The sequence below is a fragment of the Micropterus salmoides genome, unplaced genomic scaffold, assembly GCF_014851395.1.
Source record: "Micropterus salmoides isolate LMB-PRFRI ecotype aquatic unplaced genomic scaffold, ASM1485139v1 Ms_hic_scaffold_20, whole genome shotgun sequence".
Taxonomy (NCBI): Eukaryota; Metazoa; Chordata; class Actinopteri; order Centrarchiformes; family Centrarchidae; genus Micropterus; species Micropterus salmoides.
The window spans coordinates 235,775-257,728 of record NW_024041151.1 but is presented as its reverse complement, the minus strand read 5'-3'; the positions used below and the strand labels follow the sequence as shown (position 1 = coordinate 257,728).

Genomic DNA, 21,954 nt, shown 5'->3' with positions numbered 1-21,954 from the left:
AGTGTACAGACAGGAGTTCTGGAAAATTCTTGAGTCATGAGTTGCACCTTTCCATCATGGCTTCCGTCATGGCTGCCAGAGACAGTCTGCTGCCATTCTAGCTGCTGAGTGTGAATCAACCTGGGTACATTACTGTCAGAGATGATGTCATAGATGATGTCACTGATGGGCTTACCTGAGCAGGTGAGATCCACGAAGGAGGAAGAGGAAGCTGATGATACACACTCCCTCAGAGCAGATCCAGGATGAACACAGTCAGAGATGATCCTCCACACAGGTCTGTCTGAGGACTCCTCTCTCTGTCCTACAGAAACAGCAGAACCACAGTCCAGCTCTCTACAGACACCAGCTGCTGTCTTCAGGGTCCGGTCAGCGTAACTCACTGGTCTCCAGTCTCCTTGATGTTTCACCGCCACTGTTCCTGCACAGCGACTGGCTCCTCCCACCAACCTGAAATCATCAGGCTCTGAACAGAAACCAGAGAGTCATCAGTAAAGAAGTGAATTCAAGAGATTAAATAAAACTTGACTGCTGATTCTGCTTCTGTGATTCTTTCCTTCTCTTTTCTTTCTCTCTTTACCTGTTGAGGTGTGATTTCCTTCAGCCTGGAGTCCTGTGATTGGAGCACAGCCGTGGACAGAAAAAACACTATCAGCCCAGAAACATCTCAGTGAACTCCCTCTGGAGTCATTTTACCAGTTTACTGTAGGTGAGATGAACATGTGAATACACAGAACAGCAGCCAGCAGACTGGTTTATATAGAGTTAAAGTTCAGCATTGAGTGAAGTATGCTCGCTCAGCTTCACTTTATTCATAGTGCAACATCACAAACTGAGTCTCTGCACACTTTCAGATTAAATTCCACAGATGGAAATGTTTCTACAACAACAAGAATCAGGTCCCACCCCCTCCTGTCACCTGACTCCCAGCTAAAAGAAACAACATGATGATATATGATGCTACTGTTAGATTAAGGGTTCACACCTAAAGGTCCGGGTCCTGAATCCAACCAATGTGAGGATGATCAGTTCTCCAGCTGTCCAGAAATTGTAAACAGAAGCAGGTGGTGGAAATGCAGTTCAATTATTGGTCATCCAGTTGGCGGGTAAAAAAACAAACCCCTCCAAAGATTGCTGTAGATTTTACATTAACTTACTGGCAGCTGGATGCCAGTATGTTACTGTAATTTACAGAACTGTTAATTACCATGAATTAAATGATGGTATCATTACTGTATTTTCATTTACATTACTTCCATTTACAGGATACTGAGTTTCAATTAGTTCTGCTTAATTTACTTTATACAAAAACACATTTGTTCAACTTTTTTAAAACTACAATCCAATTTCAGTTCAGCCCTGCAAAGCAGATTTCTTTTCCTAAAAAGATCACAACTTGAACATTTATCCTTACAATATGCTTTTTAATTGTAGAACATTTACTTCTTCAAAGTACTAAGAGATATCTGTGTTGATGTGAAGACGTATGGTAGTATAAAGAGCACAGCAGGGAGCTGCAGGACGGTGCAGCAAGAACTAAACACAGATCCAAGGGAATTAGTTTTATGACCTGATGCCTGCATAAAGCAACCAAAGTCAGTAGCATCCATCCTCTCGGGACCATCAGTGTCTAAACAAAGTCATCACATCTTTGTACTGGAGGGAGACCTGCCATCAAGCTATCTTGTTCCTAAACAGTGGCTTCTGTACAGGGGCGGACTGGAAGTTCAGGAAGACTCAGCTGAACGCTGTCTGTACGACTGTCAGGCCGGGACAAACTAATACTTTCAGTAGTGAGGGGGGGTTCGAGCGGTCCCTCCCACCTTACACTGACCCTCGTTTTAACTTAACTTCTGATTGGTCAAACAGCGCAGATCATAGCAGTTTACTTTCCATCAGGTTTGTGTGACAACAGAGATGGTAAATATGGCAGAAGGAAAGAAAGAGGACAGAGAAATGTGCGGTGCCAGCAAAATAAGAATTAAAAAGAACCAAATGTTGGAACAACATGCTCCAAATTCACCTTTCAGTGGTGGAACAGTGACAGGAACAGTGTGCAGGACTGAGTAGGCAATCATATTATGCTGAGATAGAATTAGAAAATATTTCTTACTGATGCTCTTCTCATGCATATGTACATTTACAGTACAAGCAGAGGGTCCAGCACAGGGGAAGCTGAGCCAGGGAGAGTTAAAGGTGAGGGCTGGGATTTTTCTGCACACACACTGCTCTGTTTTATGGGACTGCATTGTAGTTTTTGATTATATTTTTTAAAAGCATTGAGTATCTGAGTGAGCATCTCTAACCATTAGCACTCTGACTGACTGAACACATGACATGTTGGTAGTTAGCCCCAAACGGTGACTTACACTCCCTTCCAAAAGTATTGGAACGGATTTGGGTTGAAGATGCGGAACGGCCTGAGTTAGCCTCTGGTAGCCGTCCCCCGTCATCTCCTGAGCAGCCAGGAAAGGGGGGGGGGCTGGGTGACTGTCCGAAGGAGGAATAGTCGTAAGCATTCAAAGTCCACGGGGCATCATCAACCTGTTCACGTTTCTAACAGATTTTCCCCACTCAGCGACACACCCGCTGAGAAACCAACTCTGATCATTGGCAGCTCCATTTTGAGAAACGTGAAGTTAGCGAAGCCAGCGGCCATAGTTAAGTGCATCCCTGGGGCCAGAGTGGGCGACACTGAGTCTTATTTGAAACTGCTGGCTAAGAATAAACGTAAATACAGTAAGATTGTTATTCACGTCGGCGGTAATGACTCCCGGTTACGACAATCGGAGGTCACTAAGATTAATGTTGAGTCGGTGTGTACAATGTCAGACACCGTAGTTTTCTCTGGACCCCTGCCAAATCTGACCAGTGATGATGTTTTGCTTCCCTCAATCTTTACCAACTAATTTCAATAATTTCTTCATCTAAACCATCAACCTGCCTCTTAGACCCCATCCCGACTAGGCTGCTTAAAGATGCTTTACCCTTAGTCAGCACTTCTATACTAGATATGATCAATCTATCTTTATCAACAGGCTATGTACCACAGTACTTTAAAGTAGCTGTAATTAAACCTCTTCTGAAAAAGCCCAAACTTGATCCGGATGTTTTAGCCAACTATAGACCTATATCTAACCTTCCATTTCTCTCTAAGGTTCTGGAGAAAGCAGTTGCTAAACAGCTGTGTGACTTTCTACAGAGCAATAGTTTATTTGAGGATTTTCAGTCAGGATTTAGAGCTCATCATAGCACAGAGACAGCACTGGTGAAAATTACTAATGACCTCCTTATTGCATCAGACAAAGGACTTGTCTCTGTACTGGTTTTATTAGATCTTAGTGCTGCATTTGATACCATTGACCATCAGATCCTATTGCAGAGACTGGAACATTTCATTGGCATTAAAGGAACCGCTCTAAGCTGGTTTAAGTCCTATTTATCAGATCGATTTCAGTTTGTACATGTTAACGATGAGTCCTCCATGCACGCCAAAGTTAGTCATGGAGTTCCTCAAGGATCTGTTCTCGGACCAATCCTCTTCACTTTATATATGCTTCCTTTAGGCAATATTATCAGGAAATATTCCATAAGCTTTCATTGTTATGCAGATGATACTCAGTTATATCTAATGATCAAGCCAGATGAAACTCATCAGTTAGCTAAACTTCAAATGTGCCTTCAGGATGTTAAAACCTGGATGACCTGTAATTTTCTAATGTTAAACTCAGGTAAAACTGAAGTTATTATTCTGGGGCCTAAGCACCTCCGTGACGCATTATCTAAAGATATAGTTTCCCTTGATGGCATCGCCCTGGCCTCCAGCACCACTGTGAGTTGTCTTTGGACATCAGGACATGTCGTTTAAGTCTCACATTAAGCAAATTTCACCTTTTTTTCACCTACGTAATATTGCGAAAATCAGGAACATCCTGTCTAAAAATGATGCAGAAAAACTAGTCCATGCATTTGTTACTTCTAGGCTGGATTACTGCAATTCCTTATTATCAGGCTGCTCGAAAAAGTCCGTTAAGACTCTCCAGCTGATCCAGAATGCTGCAGCACGTGTTCTGACAGGAACCAGGAAAAGAGATCACATTTCTCCTGTTTTAGCTTCTTTGCATTGGCTTCCAGTAAAATCCAGAATAGAATTTAAAATCATTCTTCTTACCTACAAAGCTCTTAATGGTCAGGAGCCATCTTATCTTAAAGAGCTCATAGTACCTTACTACCCCACCAGAGCACTGCGCTCCCAGAATGCAGGGTTACTTGTGGTTCCTAGAGTCTCCAAAAGTAGACTAGGAGCCAGAGCGTTCAGCTATCAAGCTCCTCTCCTGTGGAACCAGGTTCCAGTTTTATCTGTACCATTTTTCATTTAGTCTATAGCAACATCACCTTTACTGTCTGTACCTCTGTGTATATTGTGTAGGCTGCCTCCCCCTCCCCCTCCCTCTCCCTGCTTTTTTATGAAAAGCGCTGTGAGATAACTTTGTTGTGATTTGGCGCTATATAAATAAAATTGAATTGAATATCAGAGCTGCTGTAGTGACACAGATGGAGCTCCTAACAACCATTTCCAAAGTCAGTCAGTGTCAGATTTATTTATACTCAGTATGTTAAAGTACAAAAGGTCAAGTCAGTTTTATTTCTAAAAATATTACAGAAAAGTAAAATCAAACATTGAAGAAATTACTGCAAAGCATTAAATCATTAAATCAAATTCTGAGTCAAATTCAGTCTTGAGGGCGACATTAATCACAGTGATGGTCACATTGTGTGCAGAACTGAAATACTGTAAAGAGCTTATGGCTCAGCTGAAAGGATGATGCTGATGATAATATAAACAGGGGCTTACCCACACGTACATCTTATTGTATAGTAACCATCTTTGTAGCTGGATCCTATGACTTGTGATGTGAGTAGTGTTGGGTCCATTTCCTTGAGGTTGCTACAGGTGGGTGTTATTCAGCTTTATTAAAATAAAGGGAAACACTAAATTCAGGTGACTGGATGTAAGTCTTTCTGCTTTCAGATCAGTTTCTCCTGTAGAGCAACTTCTTTAATCTCTGCAGAGTCCTGATTTAATCTTCCCTCCTCTTTGTGTCTTTGTTTGGGGAAGTGACCTCTTTAAATGTGACTGTGGCTCCTTTTCACCTCAATCGGATAAATTAATTTTAATTCAGTTAGAAACTCCTGGGCTTTAACAGCTCCTGGGTTTCAGCAGCTTTTCTGCTCATGTTCAAAACTTTCTGCACATTCAGAATCTCTCCCACAGATCTGTGTTCTCTGACAGGTCCAGAGAAAAGGCAGAATATTCCCAGACTAACGTCATCATTAATGAGAGTTCATAATGTTTTTTAGTCTACCTGCTCTAGACTCTGCTGTGCATTACGTTATTGCTCCGCTGGTAGTTTCCCCTTGAGACCGTCTGACAGACACAGAACTGTTTGGGACTGTACTGGATGAGACGAAGAGGTGAAAAACTGAAAACTGAAATCTCACCACATATTCACACGTTAACCTCAGCAGCTCTGACAAAGTGCAGCTCTCAGAAGCTTCATTGGGAAGCATCCTGCAGCAGAGAGATGCTCAAAAACAGTCGCTCTCTTCAGCTGCACTCTTCACTACACATGGAACTCAGAATGCATGCCTCTTTATTCCCTTTGAAACAATAGAAGCAATAAAAACACTGTATAGCCACCGTCTCATTGTCTTATGGTGCAGCCTGTACAGGAACATAACCCTTCTTATCTTCATGGATCCATACTTAGCTTTAGATGTTCAGATGGGAAAAGATAAAGTCATCAAACCATTTTTAGATTTCTTATTTTATCACTCTGTCACAAACTGTCTGTGACTCACAGCACTAGTGCAGGTCTGCTTGATTACGATCACGGCGTACGCTGGTGTCGCTTCAGCCGGGCGGAGCCGATTCACGCCGCAGGCTGACGTTATCAGTTCTACATGTTATCAGTTGTTTTTCACTATGTGACTAAATTGATGTTTCGGCGTGTGAAAGTGTCAACAGCGTGAGTCTCACGGTCAATCTGTGAGAGTTAGCAGCTCTGACTGGATGATGTTTTTATGCTCGGTCCTGATTTGCTGCCGAGTCTCTTTCACACTTTGCAGCTAATAAACAAAGCGAATAGAGCACAAATTAAAAAAGTGATTATTGGTATTTATCACTGATAATATTTAGTCAGCGTTCATCTCACTTTGATTTGTCCAGAAACTAAAGTGAAGTCCACGTGTCCTTCATGGTGGGACAGTGTCAGACCTCAGTGCACTTCTTGAGTTTCATGTTTAAATATCAAGTTTACAGTTTAAGAGCTCGATGTGCAGCCGTCACATATAAGCAGGAGACAATCAGAGCGCGTCCAACAATGATTTTCAGCCAGCATCCCTCTCTCGCCTTCTTTGCAGCAGCAGAGTTGCTTTTTTGCTGCAAAATGTTTTTCTGCCATTGGTCCATTTTGTACAGAAGAAGAGTCACATGACGCGTCAGACTTTAATGGGAACGAGCACAGAGCCTGATGAAGGTAACAAAGATGATCGCTGTGGTGAAACCCGTTATCTATGAGTTTAAGGTTTCGTCGAGCTGAAGCCAAGAAAGCCTGGATGTGTCCAACCTGCTTCGTAGTACAGCCCTCTGAACACCTGGACACAACTGAACATCTGAGGCTCATGTTTAGCAGCACAAACAGTTTTAGCAGAAAAAGAAGAAGAACAGAAAGGATCGTGGTCCAGCAGCTTCACCGCTTGGACTCCTACTAACTGACTGTTTAAAGTCCTACCTGAGCTCCACAGCAGCAGCAGCACCAACAGGTGATCCATGTCCAGGTAGACCATCTCTCTGGCCGTCCGCCTGCTCTCTGCTCTGATCATCATGTGCTGTCCTCAGTGTATATCTGCATACAGGAAGAGGTGGAGCTTTACTGGAACACAGCTCATTCAGCTGTCTTTAGTTTCACAGTCAAGAGTTCCGCCTACTACATACTACTGGCGAGTATGTACTGTATACTGCAAACTGTATGATGTATGCTGAATCAATATATGCAAATTACAGATTTAGGTTTGTAATACATTTTGCTGTGTTGAGAGAACGGTTACTGCAGCATAAGTTAGTTAAGTGCCTTATGCAGGCCCAACAGCTGATAGTTACTAGTTACTAATAGTGTTGGTAAGCTAATGCTAATTGTGGCTAGCATGCTAATGTTACAGCCCAGAGCCCACGCTATTTTGGCGCTGTCTCACACACTGGCACTGAGTTAAAGGAGACCTATTATACTTTTCCACATTTCATGACTTATCAACTGTTGTGGTGGCAGCCCGGCTGACGGTCAGTGTCCTGTTTATTTCCTTTTTTCCTACCATTCTGTTTTCCCCTTTGTTTTGCCTGCCTCTCTGTGTCTCCTTCTCTCCCACTGCTTGTGTTCTGCCTCTCTCTCTGCTCTTGAGCCCAGCTGATGATCCACACCTGCACCTCGTCAGCAGCCTCCTCTCACTGCCACACCTGCCAGTATTTCAACCCCGGTTCTTCACACAACCTCTACTTGATCGTCGTTGCTCCTGACCTGGTGCTACTGCTCCACTCAAGCCTCTGAGAATTCTGCAGAATCTCTATTTCCCTGCTCTCTGTCTGCTCTTCCCCAGGTTCACTCACCTTCGTCTTCCGTTGCGTCAGCTGGGCTCGCCTACCTGCCCTCTCCCCTCGGGCTTCCTCCTGGCTCCCCCTCGCTCCTCGCAGTCAGCCTGCCACCGCACTCCTCCACCAATCCCCCAGTCAGTTCTCCCCTACCTCCTCTCTTCCTTGGTCCCCAATGACCCCCCAGCTCCCTCGCCTCGGCCCCCTCTGCCCTACTTGCTCCTCTGCCCCACGTGCCCGTGTTTCCCCGGTATCCACCTCTCCATCACCTCCACTCCCTCAACCCCTTTTTCCCTTAATAAATCCTGCGTTTGGGTCCTTTCTGTCCAACACACACAACCCTAACCCCCGTAGTCGGTCTGGATTCTGCTCTGACAGCTGTGCCCTTTACCTGCGATAGGAGCTCAGTTAACTGGTTTTATTAAATTAGCTTTTTACTTTAGTTTTTGGAATTAAACTTGATTTATCTTCACTCGCGCTTCTGGGCAGCTTCCATTCACATCCGGTTCCACTGTTGTTGCCGTCGGATGGCACCAGACCTTGGATGCTTCATATTTATATAAAAAATGGACAGAACTGGACATTAATTGAAGAAAAGAAAGCGAGGAAGTTGAACTACCTGGTGAGTTTAGAAAATGTGTGTACTTTATTCCAGCTGTCGTTGTACTTTACTGTGAACAGGTTAGCATAGCATAGCCCTGATGCGAACTCCATTCAGAAAACAAACATTTTAGAAGTTGTTGTCCTGCTGAAAGACCTGACAAAGTATGAATTCATATGTCTAACAAAAGGGCATCATATTGTAGTTATTTCGGAACCAGTTTAATCCATCTATTGTTATTAAATCACGGCAAAGGGTTTACTTTGGGTTCATACAGCTGTAGTATCCGCGGGCTGTGTTTATTCGCTTAAAACGCGTGTGTGAACACTCAATGTCCAGCGGTCAAACGAATAAAGCGAGGCGACTATTAAATTTGCTTTCAGTGTGAACAAACCTTAAGAAAAATATTTTTTTGAACCATGCAAAGCTGCCATACAGGAGTCACAGAACTACAATATAAGACTGGAAAAGCTGTATAATAGGTTAACAGTATGGGATATGGAATATTATTATGGGACACAGTCCGTGAGGCATACTGGAGATGTTTTCCAAATCAGTATGACACCCGGGTATTTTTGGCATACTGCAGATTTTGCTTTAGTTTGCATACTACATGCTACATCTAGGCCAAATCAGTACGTACTATTAGTATAGTTTTGAATACAGCCTGAGTCTCTGTCACTGGATCAGGGTTCTCTGTCAGCCATGTTTCCAGTTTCACCAGTGGATGGTTGTGATGTTTGGATGTAATTCCACATTGTACCAAAGGGTATCCATAGCGGTTTGTGTGAACAACAGATGTTTTTGGGGAAAGAGGCAAGTACCAGTTGTCATTTTTGTTAACCTGCTAGCACGAGGAATAAAAACCTCGGAATTTGTTCAAAGAAAGGTTGCAGTTTATTTCATGAATGATAATAAACAAAACATGGTACCAGAAATAAAACCAGAACAAGGTGCATTGTGAACAGCGACATGGATTCTTTGAAGCCACTGGACAGTTTGAAACTAAGAGGGGAATGTCGATAGCAATTGGCGCACCTTCAAGCACCAATTTCAACTGGCCATGGGTCTAGAGACGCGAGAAAGGTAGCGTTGCTGCTAACAGTAGCACCATCAATCCATAGAAGTGTACAATACCTTCGTGTATGACAGTGAAGATGACAAAGACAAACTTGATAAAGTGCTCGAAAGGTTTGATGCCCACTGCTCTCCAAAAAAATACGAGACACCGGCGCAAAAAGACGTTAAAGTGATGAAAGATAAACATAAAATGCACACAAAAAACATGGACAGAGTGTTTAGAAGGTACAGTACACCACCTGTTCTTCTCTGTTGTTGCTGAGGAGCTTGATTCACTTCTGGGTGATGAAGCCTGGCAGGATTTGGGGCTGGTGAAGAGTTTTGCATCAACACAGCTAGATGGAGTTCGGCTGTATGTTGATGACGTTGTTGTGTGGGGCTCCACACTCCAGGAGCACAATGTGAGGCTGATAAAAGTGCTGGAGCGGATAAGTAGGTATGGACTAAAGCTAAACAAGAGCAAATGCCAGTTTGGAGTTGAGGAAATTGTTTTTCTTGGAGATAAACTTTCTGCACACAGCCTTCAAGAAAGAAATCCAAGAAAAAGTGGATGCTATAAAAGATGCCACCAGTTCAAACCAGTTTAAACCAGTTGTCTGTCCCTGTCTGAACATTTTGTCCTTCAGAGACGATGTCGACACTCTGTGGTCTGTAGTGAACCTCTCTAAACTGATGAACTTTAGTTTGATAAGAAGCTTCTGACTGATTACTGACTACAGGATGGTGTTACCATGGCAACCAGAGCAGGCTGAGGCGTCGCTATCAGATTAAAGCGGTCAGCGTCTTCTTCTTCTTCTTCCTGCTAGATGTGTCTGATCCCACTTCCTGTGTGTTGCTATGGCGATCCAAACAGCACGTGAGCGTCTCAGTGTGCTTGTTTCTCCTTCCTGGTTCAGCTTCCTGTTATTTCTTAGTTCTGATGATTTAGTGAAGTTTTCACATTCGAGGAGGAAAACTGACTCTGAGGAAATAGAGAATAGAAAAATAGAAAATAAAAGTCCTGTCTAATAAAAGCTGGAAGAAAAACAATCTTCTGGACTAAATAGAAAACAGGAGGAAATCTCTGGATCTCTGGCTGGAAGAGACGTTTCTGTTTGTGCTGGAAGCTCACTGATTAAATCTGAGGGCGTATTAATCACAATCAGCTTTACTGACATGTTCGCAGACGAGGAGTTTGACCTTTTGCTGCCGTCAGTGCGCTGCATCTCTCATCTCTCATCATCACACTTAATAAAGGAAAAACAGCAATAGAGCAAGTGAGATAAAGGAGCTTGTTTTTAGACAGCGCATCTTAGATATCTTGAAAACATCTTGTTTTGAGTCATATCTCAGATGAAACAAGCTTTTTTGACATGTCAGAAGGTTTTTAAGCTGCTGTGTTATTTGTAAAAGATGAAGCACCAAATGTGCTTTATTGAAAACTGCAGGTCAACATGCCCAACTCACATGCAGAGTACGGTGCGGCTATTTCTCTTACATTTCCGTCGAACCATGTCCATGTGATATGTAAAAAAGACAGAATGATGTTTCCTTCTCTGTTCTGTTGCACTCTGGACATACTGCACCACATTATTCCTAAAGCAATAAGTAAAAATAAATGCTGTCATCAATTACAGAGTTTGTCAGTGCTTAAAAAAAGAAATTGCGCCCAAATAGCCACACTCAGTGCAGACTCAAGAATGATGTTTGATGATGTGTGTGAGATCATACTTCAGTGGAATGTACTTGCCATTATTGAAGTTTACACAGTAGTACGGTGTATAATCAACACGCTTTTCAGCATCCATGAAAATATTGGCTTGAGCTCGGTCGGGAACTTCTGCCTCATGAGCTAAATACTGATCATTCCACCCAGCTGTAGAGAGAGGTTGGCGTTCAAAACAAAACACTGACGCATTTAAATACAAATGTTTTTCACAACTGCAAACTCTGGAGTATCACTGATGACATAAGAAATAACCAAAGATTTTCCACATGTTTGCTTATTTCCATGTTGCATGATCTACTGTGCCGAAACTATATGTTCAACGTGCTCTATTCCTAAGAAGTCTTTAATCTTTCCTTCTACATAGTGAACATTTTTCACCTCAGAGGCTGGGCCCATGTCAACTTCACATTCTGACTACACTCATAACGTTTGTTGTGCTTCACAAGTGACTTACATCCATCCATCGTCAACCGCTTATCCTGCGTACAGGGTCGCGGGGAACCAATCCCAGCTGACATTGGGCGAAAGGCGGGGCCCACTCCTTAAAAACTCAATGCTTTGACTCAAAGCACCAACCACACATGCCTCCCTGTAGGACCAAGTGCCTCAATCTGAGAAGGAAGATGCAGCAAGTAATGCTGTTTAGCTATAATATCTGCATCTGGAAATGTTGCTCTATTAAAAGCTTCAGCCTTGAAAGACTTGAGAGAGCAATAATAGGTGAAAACAGAATTTGACTATCTCTAACAACTTTCGTAGCATTTGTGTGTTTCGTTCTCTCCAGTTTTGTCAATGAGAAATGGATCTTTAACAAAAGCAGCAACTTCTTGTCATTTGACAGTGTATTGACAGATATGGGGCAAGGCTTATCCTTTGCATCCACAGGAGAATAAGGGAAACAAATAAGTGCACTGTTGAATGCGTCTAAGTCCATATGCCCTGAAAGCACCAGATGCTTTAAAACACGTCTGATTTCATACGGGGCAACATCTTCAAGAACGACATGCATGATGTCCTGTGGGGTTTCAATGATTCTATCAAAGTGAGGAGATTCTGTTCATTTGCTTCTCCTGTTTATGTCATGTGTCATTTTTAGATTGTCTTTGTCTTTTCAGTGTCGTTCCATTGCCTGTTACGACTTGCCATTGTCCTTTTAACCAACAAATCTTCATCAAGTTGCTCCTGCATGTCTTCAGAGGTACATTCACAGTGCCTGCATTTACTGTAGGCAAATCCCACTCCTCCTCACGCTGAGCTCCAGTGTCTCCACACACAGACACAAGCGCTCCATAAATTGTCCTCTCACCATGTACAGTGACAACCTGGACACCGTCACACAGATCAGTTAAGTCACGGTTAATCCTCTCAAATATCTCAGCGGTACCACAATGTGAAAGATCTTTTGATTTTACCATGGCAAGCAGACGAAGGGCAGCGAGTCTTGATCTGCGTTTAGGGTTGATGTTACCTAAGGTGTAATAAATCAATAACAATTTGTTTTTGTTTGCCCGAGATCCAAGAGGATCGCATAACTCAATTTCATCTGGATATAAAAGCAACTGCAATGCTGCGGGAAAACAGTGGGTGGGACTTAAAAATGTCTCCATCAATGAAATCCTGAAAAACTCCCTCCTTGCGTGTCTGTGGCCTCTTATCAATCATTGCACTTATTCTTGGATGTGCCAGCAGCTGCTCCAAACTGTTCACCGACGGTATATAATGAAAATAAAGGTCCTTAATGGTAAGAACTCTGGAGTTTTCCACATAACATACTGTTTGTTTTGCCACAACAATCTCTGGTTCAACTGGTTCTAGCAGTTCTTTGATGGTCTTATTCTGCAAATGGGTGGAAGCAGTTTGACAGAAAGGCTCAACAGACTGGTCAAATATCCCCATTGCATCAGTCTTTAGTTGATCCAGGTCCCCAGAATGTCGCTCATTTGCTGTTTGAGGTGCTCCGATCATTCAATTCAATTCAGTTTTACTCTGTGATGTTATTTACAGAAGCCCAACAGTTCCCACCAAGAGCAGCACTAGGAGACAGAGGCAAGGAAAAACTTCCTTTAAGAGGCAGAAACCTCGAGCAGAACCATGACTCAGGGTGGGCGAGAGAGAGAGAGAGAGAGAGGGATGTAAGGAGAGAGAGAGGGGAGGGAGGCAGCCTACACAATATCCACACAGAGGTACAGACAGTAAAGGTGATGTTGCTATAGACTAAATGAAAAATGGTACAGATATTTATAGTAATGTTAATGATTATAACAATAATAACAATAGGACTAGTAACAATAGTCGTTGCAGCAGAGGGTGTCGAGCAGGAACACGGGGGCAGCAGGTGACCTGCAACCACAGATCCAGACTCCACAGCTCCAGAGCCAGAAAACCTGCAGGAAGTGATAGGAGGAGAGAGGAGAGAGACGAGAAAGCACAAGACTACCAGAAAGGGGAGAAGTTGTGTTAGTAACATGCAATAATGGGATGAGGTTGCATACAGAGGGAGAGAAAGTAGAGGAGAGAGGAGCTCAGTGCATCATGGGAAATCCCCCGGCAGTCTAGGCCTATAGCAGCATAACTAAGGGATGGTTCAGGACTCACCTGAGCCAGCCCTAACTATAAGCTTTATCAAAGAGGAAAGTCTTAAGCCTACTCTTAAATGTGGAGATGGTGTCTGCCTCCTGAACCCAAACTGGAACCTGGTTCCACAGGAGAGGAGCTTGATAGCTGAACGCTCTGGCTCCTAGTCTACTTTTGGAGACTCTAGGAACCACAAGTAACCCTGCATTCTGGGAGCGCAGTGCTCTGGTGGGGTAGTAAGGTACTATGAGCTCTTTAAGATAAGATGGTGCCTGACCATTAAGAGCTTTGTAGGTAAGAAGAATGATTCTACAGGAAGCTGAGGAGAGACGTGACCTCTGCTTCCTGTCACAACGTGCTGCAGCGTTCTGGATCAGAGACCACATGTAAACTTTTATTTCATCAGAAAACAGAAACATTTGATTTGTTTTTTGCATTTTTCAGAAAAGAAAAACTTTTTAACAATAAAAAGGCGCGTTCTGCTGTGACATCACGCCTGACATCATCATGACATCACTCAGACAGCCAGAGTTTGAAGGTTCGGTCGTAGGAGCTGGTGGCGAGAGGAGCTTGATAGCTGAACGCTCTGGCTCCTAGTCTACTTTTGGAGACTCTAGGAACCACAAGTAACCCTGCATTCTGGGAGCGCAGTGCTCTGGTGGGGTAGTAAGGTACTATGAGCTCTTTAAGATAAGATGGTGCCTGACCATTAAGAGCTTTGTAGGTAAGAAGAATGATTTTAAATTCTATTCTGGATTTTATGCCAATGCAAAGAAGCTAAAACAGGAGAAATGTGATCTCTTTTCCTGGTTCCTGTCAGAACACGTGCTGCAGCATTCTGGATCAGCTGAAGAGTCTTAACGGACTTTTTCGAGCAGCCTGATAATAAGGAATTGCAGTAATCCAGCCTAGAAGTAACAAATGCATGGACTAGTTTTTCTGCATCATTTTTAGACAGGATGTTCCTGATTTTCACAATATTACGTAGGTGAAAAAAGGCGGTCCTTGAAATTTGCTTAATGTGAGACTTAAACGACATGTCCTGATCAAAGATAACTCCAAGATTCCTCACAGTGGTGCTGGAGGCCAGGGCGATGCCATCCAGGGAAACTATATCTTTAGATAATGCGTCACGGAGGTGCTTAGGCCCCAGAGCAATAACTTCAGTTTTATCTGAGTTTAACATTAGAAAATTACAGGTCATCCAGGTTTTAACATCCTGAAGGCACATTTGAAGTTTAGCTAACTGATGAGTTTCATCTGGTTTGATCGATAGATATAACTGAGTATCATCTGCATAACAATGAACAATGCTTATGGAATGTTTCCTGATAATATTGCCTAAAGGAAGCATATATAAAGTGAAGAGGATTGGTCCGAGGACAGATCCTTGAGGAACTCCAAACTGAAATCGATCTGATAAATAGGACTTAAACCAGCTTAGAGCGGTTCCTTTAATGCCAATGAAATGTTCCAGTCTCTGCAATAGGATCTGATGGTCAATGGTATCAAATGCAGCACTAAGATCTAATAAAACCAGTACAGAGACAAGTCCTTTGTCTGATGCAATAAGGAGGTCCTTAGTAATTTTCACCAGTGCTGTCTCTGTGCTATGATGAGCTCTAAATCCTGACTGAAAATCCTCAAATAAACTATTGCTCTGTAGAAAGTCACACAGCTGTTTAGCAACTGCTTTCTCCAGAACCTTAGAGAGAAATGGAAGGTTAGATATAGGTCTATAGTTGGCTAAAACATCCGGATCAAGTTTGGGCTTTTTCAGAAGAGGTTTAATTACAGCTACTTTAAAGTACTGTGGTACATAGCCTGTTGATAGAGATAGATTGATCATATCTAGTATAGAAGGGCTGACTAAGGGTAAAACATCTTTAAGCAGCCTAGTCGGGATGGGGTCTAAGAGGCAGTTTGATGGTTTAGATGAAGAAATTATTGAAGTTAGTTGGTAAATATTGAGGGAAGCAAAACATCATCACTGGTCAGATTTGGCAGGGGTCCAGAGAAAACTACGGTGTCCGACATTGTTTTTGCATATGTCCACACCGACTCAACATTAATCTTAGTGACTTCCGATTATCGTAACCGGGAGTCATTACCGCCGACGTGAATAACAATCTTACTGTATTTACGTTTATCCTTAGCCAGCAGTTTCAAATAAGACTCAGTGTCGCCCGCTCTGGCCCCAGGGATGCACTTAACTATGGCCGCTGGCTTCGCTAAATTCACGTTTCTCAAAATGGAGCTGCCAATGATCAGAGTTGGTTTCTCAGCGGGTGTGTCGCTGAGTGGGGAAAATCTGTTAGAAACGTGAACAGGTTGATGATGCCCCGTGGACTTTGAATGCTTACGACTATTCCTCCTTCGGACAGTCACCCAGCCCCCCCCCTTTCCTGGCTGCACAGGAGATGCCGGAGGACGGCTACCAGAGGCTAACTCAGGCCGTTCCGCACCGACTACCGGGAACTGGCTAGCTACAGTAGCTAAAGACTGATCTACCAAGGTGCGGAGCCGGACTTCTAAATCACTGAGCCTCGCCTCCATGTCTATAAATAAACTACACTTATTACATGTACCATTACCGCTAAAGGAGGCAGAGGAGTAACTGAACATCTGACACACCGAGCAGGAGAAAGTAGGAGAGAGAGAGGAGAAGGAGAAGCCATCGCTAGCTGCTAAGCTAAAGTCGCTAACGGCTAAGCTAAAGTACTGTAGCGTCAGCTACCAAAACTTTAGAACAACTATGAGATTGAACAGCAGTCACTAAAAGATGGAAAGAACTGTGAGTGCTTAGGCAAAATTACTGTAAAGAATAAGTGTTTAGCGAACAGTTGGCCGCTGTAATCAAACAAATGTAACTGTTATTTAGCGAGAGCAGCACAACACAGTACCAACACACAAGCACCGGAAACGGAAATGAGTCGACACGCTTACCGCAATACGTCAGCAGTACGTCAATACGTCAGCAACCAGTCAGCGTCAGTCACCTGAGCGTCAGTTTCAGATTCTTTCCTTCTCTTTTCCTTCTCTCTTTACCTGTTGAGGTGTGATTTCCTTCAGCCTGGAGTCCTGTGATTGGAGCACAGCCGTGGACAGAAAAAACACTATCAGCTCAGAAACATCTCAGTGAACTCCCTCTGAGTCATTTTACCAGTTTACTGTAGGTGAGATGAACATGTGAATACACAGAACAGCAGCCAGCAGACTGGTTTATATAGAGTTAAAGTTCAGCATTCAGTGAAGGATGCTCGCTCAACTTCACTTCATTAGTATATGGAGTGCACACCTGCAGCAGATTTAGGATGTTTTTCAAGCACAAACACAGGTCAGTAACTACAGCTGCTTGAATCTGCCGCTATGAGACTCAAATGCTGTTTTGCTCCTACTCTCACCTTTGCTCCACATATCTCAGTGAAAGTGGAGCAAACGTTTGTGCACCTGAAGCGCCAGAGGCGGGTACTGTTCAGACATCAGAGACCTCTCCTGGCCAATCAAAGGAGCTCGTTTTTCTAACCCAGTTTATATGAAACCACGCCCATGCATATGATGACAGCCTCAACGGTATATGACAGTCCCCATGTTGCTATTTTCCAACTGTTGTGTTTGTAGGAGAGAAAATAAAAGATTCTACAAGTTTGTATCCCCTGAAGGATTTTTCTCTGTGACTTAAATTTACAACAATTTCCACGGTCATAGGTGTGGGGAATTATGGTTTAAATGGCATGAATGTTTTTATTGAATAATACCATTATTGTAACTATTACTAATAATAGGATTTAACTTGTTTGTAATTCACCTCAGCGCACCACTTGAAAATTGTAACCAATTAAATAATTAAGTCTCATAATTAGGTAGACAGTATTTCTGTAATTTAGTTGCCCAATAATTCTTCATACATATATTTTTAGTATAAGTTTTTCTTTCATTCATTCAACATTCAGGTTTGAGGTTCAATCATATTTTGGATTGACTAAGAGCATTGTGTTTGTTCAATGACAGAATGAATCCTGAAGGAATACAATTTGCCTAATGATTATGCACGCAGTGTAGGATATGATGTCTGGAGGTTGGCAAGTTGCTGATCAACCACACTTATCACTGACCAGGATTGTTGACTTGGCTTTTCAACTATACCCAGGCATGTGCACACATAGACATCAAAAGGGGCTTCAACACCAGGACTTTTTCTTCTTCAAGAGAAAGTGCCCTTCGTTCTGGGATGCTTGTTTTTTTTAGCGTACGGGGCATGTTGCGGGACAATGAAAAGGAAAGGAAAGGAAAGGAAAGGAAAGGTGTGCACGAGGCGGAGGGAATCATGCATACGGGAAATGCAACGGAGTAAAGTGCTGCAACTGTGGAGGACTGTGCTGTGCAAAGGCAAACAAAGATACAGAACTATGAATCGGGTCTCATATGCTGAAGCATTAAAAAAGGTAGTCTAAGTGCAGGAAGAATGAACAAGGAACAAAATGCAGAAACGACAACCTTCATCAAACGCATGAAGAAAGGGAACCTCCACAGTGAGGAGAACCAACACTGTGCAAGAAGCATGTTCTCATAGTTGTAAAGGAGGAGACTTTACGTTGCGTTTATCTGTAAAGTGTCCTCTACAGCTCTACGACAGGACGATGGAAGGGCGGGGCTTGATGCAACTGTTGATGCAGCAAAGAATTATTTAGGGATCACAAGCACTGAGGGACATCCAACATATGAAATGCTCAATCCCCTGAACCGTGGTGATAACTACTAAGATAGTGATAAATATCATAACGGTAATCCACATTTTACAGTGGAATGCAAGAAGTTTAATCTCAAATGGTCTTTGTTCATGAACTAGATCTTATACCAGATGAAATCTGCATTCATAATAGTGATGTGCGATACCACTTAACTCCTATCTGATCCAATACCAAGTAATACCCAGGCTGGTACTGCTGATACTGATACTTTTTACATATTTTATATAGTTTAATGTGACCTCCCCCCTCCCATTTCTGTATTTATGAGAGAAATAAGGAGTAGGCTGTGGCCATACCGATTCAAAATAACAGCTGCATAATGACAAGACATCAAACTTAATATCATATAACTCATATTCTTTAATTATAATGAAAATATCCTGCTCAGAACTGCCGCTTCATAACATCATCCTACTGTTGTGACAGACTTAATCTCAGATGTTTAGCAAATACAGTACAATACAGCCAGACGTGACTCTCAGTCGGCCAGAGTCAGTATTCAATCACAGGAAATGTAAAGGGCTGCAGCGACTCACTTCAAAGAAGCTCCGTCACAGAGCCGCAGCACAGCATGACTTTGACAGGCGGAAGGAAAAGTAGTTCCTATCAACAGAGTATAATTAGACCATCCTGGTGACAGTAAGATACTTATGATAAAACACACACTCACTCCACATGACTGAGTTTAGATATCGATCCTTTTATATGAGCATCGATCCTGGAGCAGGAAACGCTGGTATCAGAAATATCGATACTTTAGGTTCAAGAGACTTGGCTAAAACCTCAATTAGACTTTATAACACCAGGATATACTTGAGTAAGATGGAGCGTGTGCAACTCTCATTAAGGATGGACTGGCATTCAGGAAATAGGAATGTGTGATTACTGAAAGATGCAGAACAAAAGGCAATGTTAAGCTGGTTCACTTCTAGAATCCGTGTAAGCCTCTAACTCAGGGGTTCTTAACCTTTCTGGCCTTTTTGAAGTTGAAAATATTTCGTGACCCTACACTGACAGGACAGCTGATTCAGTGGTTGCCTAGCAACATTTAAAAACCGCAGCCTTTGCTCTTTTCTAAATATTCTGCACCGTTTAATCCTGACGTGTTCTTTGATTTGGTGGAGCTATATTTTAATGAAATGTGATACAAGGTATATGTTGAGTTTTAGTCTGCTTCTCCAAGCGTTTCCCACTGGGGTTAATAGAACCACCACCAAATCTGGCACCAGGCAGAGCCTTACAACGTTCGTATTATGATGTAATGACCCTTCCATTTTTTGTACTTTGAGGCTGAGCTGGCCTTCTTCTTTCTAAATTCAACCAAAAAAGCCCTTGCTGTGCGCCTCGCGTTGTCGAACCTGCAGAGCGCTTTCTGTCTGATCGGGCCTGATTCTTCTTTGGCGTTTCATAGCAGTCGGCATCACGCCACCTGCTGGATTAAACGGTGCAGAATATTTACAGTGTCCACCCAAAGTGATGCCATTCACCACTGTAATCCGTCCAGTCATTTTGAAGTTATTTTTTGTTTCTATTTTTGTGTTTATAGCAGCATTCTCGCGGCCCCAGGTTAAGAACCACTGCCCTAACTGTTGAAATGTTCCATGAAGTAGGAGAAAATAGTCAAATAGAAATATGGTGTGGACACTCGCACGCACACAACAATTTGTGGGGAAGCAGCTCCACAGATAAAAAAGGTAAAGTGATTGAAGACATGATGGACGGCAGATTGTTGGTTGGCTTGAACAACGGAAGTGGTACAAGGATGAACACGGTAAGCAATGTGATCGCTAACTTAGATCTTACATTCGTGAGTGCTTCTTCAGCAAGATCTAGTGAATGAAAAGGATCTAATGTCTCCACTACTGGTAGTGATCATTTTCAACCGTATGCTCATTAAATATAAAGGCTTTCTCAGACAGAAATAATTAGCACAGTAGGCGGCGCATTAAAGAAGCTAAATGGGATCAATGTAAGGAACACGGTTCAGAATTTGAGTGTAAATATGGAGGTGATATAGATGAATACAAATATGATAATAAATACAGCATCAATGTGTATTCCAGTAAGTGGTAAAAGGAAAGTTGTACCTCGGTGGAATGATGAGTGCAGTAAGGCCAGAAAAGAACGCAGTCGAGCTTTTAAATGCTGAGGAAGAATTTAAGTCAACAAAATATTATCGATTATAAAAAAGGTTAGAAACGTCATTAAATCGACAAAGAGAAATTCATGGAGGCCATTTTGTTCAAGCACAGGAGGGGAAATCCAGGGTTAAAGTAGGAAGTTTAAAACAGAAAATGGAAGTCCTCAACCAAGTGTGATTCGCCCCATCTTGTTCAATATTACGACCAGTGATATGTGCAGTCATATGAATTTAGATATAAATGCTGCATTGTATGCAGATGACGGGGCGGTCTGGAAAAGAGGCACAAACGTTAATCAAGGTGCTGCACAGATCGTGGAAAGTGGTCATATAACTGGGGTTTCAAGAGCTCAGTGGCTAAATCAGCTTTATGTTATTTACACAAAAGAGAGCACCAAGAAACATTCATCTGGCCCTACAGGGACAACCTTCAGAGAGAATTTAAATATTTAGGCTTATGGCTTGATGGAAAGAACACGTGGAACTTTCACATATGTTAAATAAAGAGGAATTTACTCTCTTGTCTATCCTACATCCAGCTTTCAGGGCACAGAGCTTCGAGTCCGTTATGCTGCATTCAGGTAACAGTGGGAAATGGGCAAACTATTTTATTGCAGTGGCAATAAGGATCCACTTTAACCATTGATAACTATAAAAGAAAGAAACCCTAAAGGATGTTTAAAAGCATAAAACCTGTTAACTTATTTGTGTAACAACACAGAATTCCAACTCTAAATCAGAGGTCTGAGTAAGGTCAGCTCTGCCAAATACAAATATGAGCTCCAGACCAGAGCTGTAGAGTGGATTTGTTAAAGTTTTTACTAAAGGTAATAATCTCCCAGCTCCCATTTGTTATGAACGTAGCATAAAGTCAGGTGAGGGGGGAAAGGGGGAGGAGTCTCAGCGTGGAATTCAGTGTTGCTTGCTTGTCACTCAATTTACTTTTTTATATTAAAGGCCTATATATTTCCAATATGTCCATGATAATGCAGCGATTTTAGTTGAAATGAAAATAGGATGAAACGTAATGACTTCTGCCTGATGTAATCTACATTTTTTGATAAGTGTCCCGTAAAGCCACGACAGGACACCAGACAAATGGTATTACAGCCCATGTAATGATTTTCTTAACAGCAAACACATAAATGTGCACATTTGATAAACAGTAAGTAATGTATTCTCTGACGTGTTCTTTGATTTGGTGGAGCTATATTTTAATGTAATGTGATACAAGGTATATGTTGAGTTTTAGTCTGCTTCTCCAAGCGTTTCCCACTGGGGTTAATAGAACCACCAGGCAGAGCCTTACAACGTTCGTATTATGATGTAATGACCCTTCCATTTTTGTACTTTGAGGCTGAGTTGGCCTAGTAGGCCTAAAATAGAAAGATAAATAAATACAGACAGACATTGCTAGTCTTACTGTTATTATTGTTATTCTAATCATTATCATTA

General features: G+C 42.4%; 1 long non-coding RNA gene across 1 annotated transcript; it reads right to left on the bottom strand.

The window, feature by feature from the left end:
* Positions 1 to 406: 406 nt before the first annotated feature.
* On the bottom strand, positions 407 to 9,913 carry LOC119914116. Its single transcript, XR_005446730.1, has 5 exons — positions 9,566 to 9,913; positions 8,104 to 8,192; positions 6,795 to 6,908; positions 581 to 613; positions 407 to 466 (listed from the first exon to the last, which is right to left on the bottom strand). It is a non-coding gene; the product is annotated as an uncharacterized LOC119914116 (long non-coding RNA).
* Between the last annotated feature and the right edge of the window lie 12,041 nt (positions 9,914 to 21,954).